Source organism: Megachile rotundata, chromosome 11, assembly GCF_050947335.1.
Source record: "Megachile rotundata isolate GNS110a chromosome 11, iyMegRotu1, whole genome shotgun sequence".
NCBI classification, from domain to species: Eukaryota; Metazoa; Arthropoda; class Insecta; order Hymenoptera; family Megachilidae; genus Megachile; species Megachile rotundata.
Window position 1 is genome coordinate 6,473,667 of NC_134993.1, and position 9,015 is coordinate 6,482,681.

Here is a 9,015-nt window from a genome sequence, read left to right on the forward strand (position 1 = left end):
TATCACCCGCATGCGCGCTTTGCTGAATAGATTGCGACCACCCTGACCTCTAGTAAACCAATTAACGTGCATGCATGAACATATGGTTCCTCGATTGCAACAAGCCGTGTCCCGGAGCGAAGCAACCGATTTCGCGAGCCCGACTCTCGCGGGTAGGTTGGCGGAACAAACTCAGAGCACCATGAGGGCATACCGTCTTCCCCTATCTCCGGAACGATCTTTGCGTGGGAGGAAGGCCCCTCGTCATCGACTTCTGGCGCGTACGCAGAATCTTGTCAGGATTTCTGAATACGGCGCAACTCCAAACCGCACCGTAAGTAGGCGTGAGAAAAATAATAACTACCGCGTAAATGAAAGAATCTGGGTAGGGGGAGACCCAGGACCGTCGCGAGGTCCCGCGCATAAAACGAATTCCGAAAATAGTACTGTCAACCCCCCGTTCAATAATGCTACAGAATTAGAAGCCGCGAGGTGTTGGAACTGTGATAAAAAAGGGCACTAAAGGACACAAAAGGGAATTATCGAACTTTCGCATAGTGAGTGATCCAGCCCTATCGAAAACTCGACTACCGAATTAGAATGCTTAGCCATCATATGGTCGATCGGAAAATTTCGCCATTATCTTGAAGATTAGCATTTTACAGTTATTACCGACCATAATAGCCTCCGGTGGCTAAGGTCGTTGAAAAATCCGAACGGTCGGTTAGCTCGCTGGGCCTTGTCTCTTCTAGAATACGACTTTCAGATAGTATACTGTCATTAAGTATGAAATATCCGATTACTTAAAGCCTCAAGTTTGATACCAGATGTCTCCGATATTTCACTTCGATCGTCATTTTTTTTTTTTTTGCATTGAGAAGGTACGCCATCTGGCTTTCAGATGTACTCTTTTGTTTTTAATAGTCTATCGTATTGTCGTCTGGAATTTAAATATTGTAAGCCATGGATAAGACAAAAATGCGAGTTATTTTCGAATATGAGTTCCGTCGTGAACTAATGCAGCGCAGACAAGCCGAAATGTTAACGAAGTGTTTGGCAAGAATGTAGCTAACGAACGTACAGTACGTCGATGATTCGAAAAATTCCGATCTGGAGATTTTGATCTTCAAAATGAACCACGCGGGCGGCCTGAGAGCAAGGTGGATGACAACCAACTGAAAGCTGTAGTAGAAGCAAATCAATCTGAAACGACGTGTGAATTAGCAGCAAGGTATGAAGTTACCACCCCAACAATATTAAGTCATTTGAAAGCAATCGGAAAAGTAAAGAAGCTGGATAGGTGGGTTCCGCATGAGGTGAACGAGCGTCAGCAACGGAACCGCTTCGAAGTTTGCTATTCTTTGGTATCAAGACTAAAAGGCGATCCATTTTTGCACCGGATAGTCACGTGCGATGAAAAGAGGAAACTTTTCGATAATCGCAAGCGTTCAGCACAATGGTTGGACAAAGATGGAGCGCCAAAACGGGTGTTATACAATATAGTTTTATGAGACCTGGGCAATCGATAACGACGGACCTCTACTGTGAACAGTTAGAAGAAATGACGAGGTAGCTGCTAATTAAGCACCGAAAATCTCGATGAGTGGAAGTTAGTCGTGCCGAGAGAGCAACGAGCTGCGATTTATAAGAAGGTCCACGACCAGCCTCAGGTCGGACATTTAGGAGTAGAGAAAATCTGTGATCGCGTGACCATACGATATTATTGGTCCGGCATGCATAAGGACATCGCGGAATATGTGCAGCGCTGTACCGTCTGTCAGTGCGCCAAAGTTGAACAACTAGCTCCAGCCGGTTTAATGGGTTACCGTGTCGCGGAGGAACCATGGAACATTATCGCCGCGGATATTATGGGACCATTTCCGCAAAGTTTTTCCGGCTTTATGTACGTACTAGTGGTCCAAGATTTATTCACGAAATGGATCGAACGTTGTCCCTTGCGGAAAGCAACTGGAAAGAAGGTTAAACAGGTATTAAAAGACTTAATTTTATGCAGGTGGGGCGCACTACGCGTATTAGTTACTCATAACCGGACCAAATTCAAAAATCGAGAAATTACCGTTCTCGCGGGGCAGTTTGGTATCCTTCAATCGACCACACCGCCTTACCATACACAATCGAATCCCATGGAAAGAGTAAATCGAACATTAAAAAGTGTGATTATATCGTACATGGAGAAAAATCACCGGGAATGCGATTTGACCAACTTCGCCCGTAGCCGGGACGACGTCGACGACGACGGGACAGTGCGTCGCGCCCGTCTCCGCTCCGCGATATACCCTTGGCGTCGGGTCGGCGTCGATTGCGGATGCCGAAGTTGTACGCGAGTACGGTAACTCACGTCACCACGGCGGGAGTATCGAAAACGTTCGCCCCAACTGCGGTTAGTGGGACGTCGTACAGTGGCGAAAAACGGCGAAAACGTGGACAAAAGTCAAAAAATGAAAATCGCAATTCTTGAAATCCGTTTAATGGAATTAGTTTATAAGGAATCTGTGCATACTGTTTTCACAGTTTTAATGACTTTATTACTACCATTTCGAAGATATGAGCCTCCAAAGATGAACATTTTTTAAAGTCAATTTTTCCGGGTAAAGTTTAACAGAATGCTGTTCATTATTTTTTACATATTATGTTCATCCACTATTATCGGCTGTTTATATGATACTTTAACATTATAATTATGTAAATTGCACAACAAAATGTTTATTATTAACACTGATATGAAAAAACATATAAACCATAGTCATATTTAATGTTTGTGTAAGGTAAAAGTTGTGATCTTCACCTCGGTTCACCTACCAAATAGGCTTAAATGAAAGCTGGAAGCTTCCCGAACAAGAATCTATAACAATATCTTGCGGTAATTTGCGGTCTTATGAGTTATTCCCATTTTTGTCCATATGCGCACCCTATTAACGCGCGCGACAACAGCAGTCCCGGATGTTTCACAGTTAACAAAGTTTAACATAATACTACTTAATTATTATTTAACTATTATATTCATCCACTTTTATTGGCATTTTTTAAGGTACTTTAGTATAATAATTATGTAGGTTGCACATCAAAGGTTTACCTTTAACACTGATACAAACTGAAAAAGGAGATATAAACCATAAACGTACTTAATGTTTATGTAAGGGAAAAGTTGTGAATTCCACCTCGGTTCACCTACCAAATAGGCTTAATTGAAAGCTGGAAGCTTCCGGAACAAGAATCTGTAACGATATCTTGCGGTAATTTGCGGTTTTCTGAGTTATTCACATTTATGTTCACGCGCGCGCCCTATTATCATACGTGACAACAGTGGTTTCGAACGTTTTTCAAATATGTCGTCGCTGACCGATGCAAAATGTCTTGTTTTGTAGGTGAGATTTCAATATCCACACCCATATATATATATTACATATTAGATATTTAAACATTATTAAATAATTTAAAAAATAAAAATTTATTTGCAATTTCTGATAATAAAAAATGAATTTGCTAATGAAAAGAATATTATTATGATAGTTCAAACATTCAAGTTTAAAATGCAAAAAGATTTAATTAATTTCGATAAATTGTTTACGAGATAAAAATTCATACGTACTAGTTAACTAACCGTATTAGTTAACTAACAAATCAAAATTCGATTTTTAACAAAAAATTAATTTGTAACACTAATATAATCATTTTATCTAAAAACATTTAAATAATTTATCTCAGAATCGAAGATATTAGTTTTGTCCACGTTTTCGCCGTTTTTCGCCAATGTGCGTCGGTCGAGACACGTAGCGACGTCTCGAGTACATCGGCGAGTGCCACGTCCGGTGTCTTCCGGTTCACCGAAACCGGCGGTGATTCGAGTAATGCGGTCGCAAGTCCTACGCAGTCGTCCGCGTCCTGTGTCGCGTGGGCCGGGGCATCCGGGCTGGCGCCGACGGCGGCTCCGTCGGTGAGGCCGTGCGCCGCCACCGTGATGGACCTGGCGTACCCGGGCCAGGAGTCTGGAAACGTTGGCAACAGCATCGAGGGATGGAAGGAGGACCCGATGAGGATGCCGCGATGAGGGATCAGACACGTAAGCGTCGATGTTCAACGAGGGAGTCCCGGCGATTAAGACCCCGATCAGGAAGAAAGGCAAGCCCCTGGGATTGCAAAATGGTAGAAAGACCACTGCGAACTCAGGGGAGACGGCCGCGAAAAGGGCCGCGGACGCGCTCGCGAAATTTTGGCTGTGCGCAAAACACCTGCACTGGGGCAGCTGGCGCTCGAAGAAGAGGGTCTGACGCTATGCCTGACGGCCAGACCCAGTAATGAGATATTGGACCGGTTTTTGCGCGCATGCGCGAGAAATGCAAGAGCGTACGCAGCGTATGTATTTAGTGGCGCCACTAGGTGGCTTTATTATATATTTTGCTTGCAGTTATTATAGTACCTTTCCTTTCCATCTGCTCCTCAAATATGAAAATATGTATATAATGTAATCTTATGCAACCTATACATTCATATTTCACAACCAAATTATAAAAATTTTTGAAAAATAATGAGGGGTGATTGAAGTACCCTATTTTATTAACCGACTTCGAAAAAGGAGGAGGTTACTCAATTCGACCAGTATATTTTTTTTTTTTTTTTTTTTTTCTTTTTTCTATGTATGTTCGCGCATTGCGCCTAGCTGGATGGACCGATCGGAATGAAACCTTTTGCATATGGTAGCTGCTGACCCCCCATTGGTACCATTATCAAAAAGTTTTTCATTTTTTAATTGCAAAGTGTTGTTATTGCAAAAAAACCGGCAACTTTTTTCTTTTTTCTATGTATGTTCACGCATTGCGCCTAGCTGGATGGACCGATCGGAATGAAACCTTTTGCATATGGTAGCTGCTGACCCCCCATTGGTACTATTATCAAAAAGTTTTTCATTTTTTAATTGCAAAGTGTTATTATTGCAAAACAACCGGCAACTTTTTTCTTTTTCTATGTATGTTCGCCGATTACGCCTAACTGGGTGGACCGATCGGAATGAAACCTTTTGCATCTGTTGGGTTCAGACTCCCCATTGGTACCATAATCAAAAAATTTTTCATTTTTTAATTGCAAAGTGTTGTTATTGCAGAAAAACCGGCAACTTTTAAAATAAACTTTTCTCGATTTTAGTGCGCTTTCAATATCTTATCGCGGACATGATTCTGTGCAATTTTATTCATATACAAATTTCGCGGAAATGTTTAGTTTTCGAGATATTAGCGAAAAAAATTGTTATTAACTTTTGAAATCAACGTCGAACGATTTTAATGTCCTTTGAATATGTTGTTAGGGGCGTGGTTCTGGACAACTTTTTCCTCTTGCGAAATTGACGGAAAGCTTTTGTTTTCGAGATATTACAGAAATTGTTGTTAACTTTTGAAGCCAACTTCGAACGATTTTTATGTCCTTCTAATACGTTATTAGTAGCACGATTCTAAACGAGTTTTTCCTTATGCATAATTGGCGGTAAGCTCTAGTTTTCGTGATATTAGCGAATAACTATTGTTATTATTATTAGTGGAACGCCCCGTGCTATGCACGGGAAAGACAAGAAAGGGCAATTACAATGCACTGTACCAAAACACTAACTAAGCTTTGCCGCTTTGACACGCAACTTATGCAGCAAGATGAGTTCACGTTGACGTTGATGTATTATTCCCATTGCTTGGTAAAGTCTCCCTACCGTTCTAACAAACATTTTTTTTATTTTTTAGTTGCAAAGGATTATTTTTTCTATGCATGTTCGGCGGTTTTTCCTAGGTGGGTGGTCCGATCGGAACAAAGCTTTTCGCATCTTGTGGAGTCTAACTCCCCATTGATACCATTATCAAAAATTTTTTCATTTTTTAGTTGCAAAGGATTATTGTTGCAAAAAAGTTGAAAAACGAATATCCATGTTGTCTTTTACTTAATTATGCTCATGGCATTTACGCAGTCAAAAAAAGCCTGGAAGACTGTCTCACAGTATCCTATACAATTCTCCCCATTCCACTAAAAAGCGTTAAATAAAATAATTTTCGGAAAAAAAATACACCGACTTCGAAATGCACTAAAAAGTATAAAATAATTTCTATTTCCTAATGAAGTAATTTCTATTTCTCTGAATCATACAATTACGTCACAGATATGAATTAAACCTATTTACTCGTTAGGTAGTATATTAAATACATTTCAACTTTTTCGGAGGCGGCGCAAAATTAAAAATACCTCAGTAAACGTTGCTGCCAATAACCAGTTGATTGTGGTATGGCGTATTGGAAATTAATAAATCCCGAGAAAGAATACGAACCATTATAGATATACCTGGTAATATACGTAAATGTAATGTCTGCATCTTCATTTCATCAACGTTTCTGATATAAATGAAATTGAATCGACTTCGTTCGTGTGTAGAAGCCATGGATCTAAGAACCTATAAACGGAGCCCACGAAGCGGGAATTACCAAATTTGCGACAGATGGGCTCTAGCTTTATAGTATATGCGGCGGTCGAGTCTTTCCGTCGCATACTCTATGAATATAGCCCTTTGCGGACTACCGCCGCATATATGCGTTCTGCGTAAATCATCAAATTGGCCGAAGAACTCATACTTGCGTTTGGCGAAAACAGTTGATTGAGCCGAGAAACGCGTACATGTGTTCATGCACGTAAATCTGTGCATGTATATATAATATGTCTAGAATATGACTTGGAATGCTATGAACGAAAACCGCGTTTAGGCAGAAATATACGCCGGCAATTTTTAATGACTATCGCGGCAGGAGCTCGGCCCCACGGTTCACTTCGAACCGTCCCGTCCGCAAAGGGCTAGATAGACCATAGTTACATTCTATACGCACTAACACCTACTTCGCGGCGTGCTGTCGAATTATATGTATAGAAAAAAAAATAGCTATACAAGCTTTGCCTATGTTCGGCTGTCCAAAGGTTGACATGTTCAAAAAAATCTTTTAATTTTGCGCCGCCTCCGAAAAGGTTGAAATGTATTTAATATACCACCTAACGAGTAAATAGGTTTAATTCATATCTGTGACGTAATTGTATGATTCAGAGAAATAGAAATTACTTCATTAGGAAATAGAAATTATTTTATACTTTTTAGTGCATTTCGAAGTCGGTGTATTTTTGTTCCGAAAATTATTTTATTGAAACTTGTACTTTACTGAGACTAAAATTGCCGCGCATGCGCGCAAAAACCAGTCCAATATCTCATCACTGGCCAGACCCATCGAAGGGAGCCGGCCCGTGCCAGACGTCACGAATGTCGCTAGGGAGGAGCGACACCTTACCGGATGTGACTTGAACGCCCAGATGGTCAGCAAGGCGGAGAAGATCAGGATGCTTGCCCGTAAGTCAACCAACCTGAAAGGCACATACGTCCGGAAGTTCAGGGATATCCATCGTAATAGAGGCCTACGCCACGGAGATGGGGAAGAGGCAACTGAACCCTCCATACGTGGAAGAGGAGACGCGCGAACTGCGCAAGGTCCTCCGTGTTGAGATGGAGAAGATCTCAGAGCACTGCAGTGGAGGCTAGAGCAAGCGCGGACCGAGTTGGGACGGAGCCCCACCCCACTGTGCCCCCTCCCACATTTTTAATGTTTCTTTTTGTTTATTTTATAGTTCATTGTTACTTTCTGTTTTTTATACTTATCATAATTGTGTTACAAATAAAATTATTATAAATTACCTAAAAAATCCTGTTTTAATTAGACGAGTCACCCGTTTACGAGTGACGAGGCCCCTGTGGAAGCATAGCCGTCACCCATATCTGGGTGACGTAGCGTTCAACGTGTTAAAGTATGTTGGAAAGTTTATTTTTCGTGATTCAAACCCCATTCTCGTAACAAGGGCCTAGGTACAGTAACAAAGGTTCGCTCGACTCCAACGGTATAGTCCAGGATGTTACAGTTAAGACAGCAACTGGCATACTCGATCGGAGTACGACGAAACTCACATCACCGAAGACATCTCTGGCGAACTTGGTCACACTCTGAATTACTAATAATCTCACCACGTCAACAACCATTAGTCATCGGCCACTACTTTCAAGTAACATTGTCAATAGTCAGTCATAAGCGAACTCACGAAACCAAAAAGTTCCCTCTACAAAACTTCTATCTATATATAAGGGCCCGTGGACTACGAATAAAGATCATTCCAAAGTAAAAGTTTAGGTACATAAAACCTCTGACCGAATCTCCTGTCTACGAACTTAGTTTCGCGGATGGAATACCTTCTCGTTAAAAATCGTGTTCGGTCCTCGTCACAGTGGCAACGTCGGCCCAGCATCCGCAGACAGAGCTGGACTGTCATAGTTACACTACTTTGGAAGACATTCGTTTATTATGATATTCACATATACATATACAAGGTGCGATCATTAAGTTCCGCGACTGGTCCTGTACATGCAAATAAAGTCACCTGTTTCAAATTTGGCTACTATCCCCATCAAAGTACACCCCTTGGGCAGCTATACACCGATCCCAGCACCTCTGTCATTTTTGGAAAGCTTCCTACAAGTCTTCTTGTCGAAGCGTATCAAGCACCTGCTGCGATTCACGTTGAATCTCGTCCACCGTATCAAATCGGCGATCCTTGAGCTTTAATTTGATTTTGAGAAACAAAAAGAAATCACAGGGTTCCAAATATGGTGAATACGGAGATTGAGGAAGAACGACCATGTTCCAATTTTTTTTTTGTATCCCTTTGTTCCAATTTAGAGTCCATCGTGATTTCGCAAAGGAGAGCGTGCGTATGCTACTATAAACTTGTATAAACACAGGATTCAATGAAGATATCGCTTCCAAACTTCGTGTCATATGTCTCGAAAATTGTTATTCATATGTCCTGCGAGCGCAAGTCAATCGTGTGATCCGTTTGGTCAGAGCAGACACAATCCCGGAACTTAATGATCGCACCTCGTATCTATATTTCACGTTTACTTTTTTTGTACATAAACATATTTACTCTTAGCATAGACATAAGGACACTTAACACACTTAG

At 41.3% G+C, this 9,015-nt stretch overlaps 1 protein-coding gene across 3 annotated transcripts in view; it reads right to left on the reverse strand.

Annotated features, from left to right (window-relative positions):
* The window catches only part of LOC105662208 (protein-L-histidine N-pros-methyltransferase), a 433,690-nt gene that overhangs the window by 237,037 nt on the left and 187,638 nt on the right, over nucleotides 1–9,015 (reverse strand). The window lies entirely within an intron of this gene.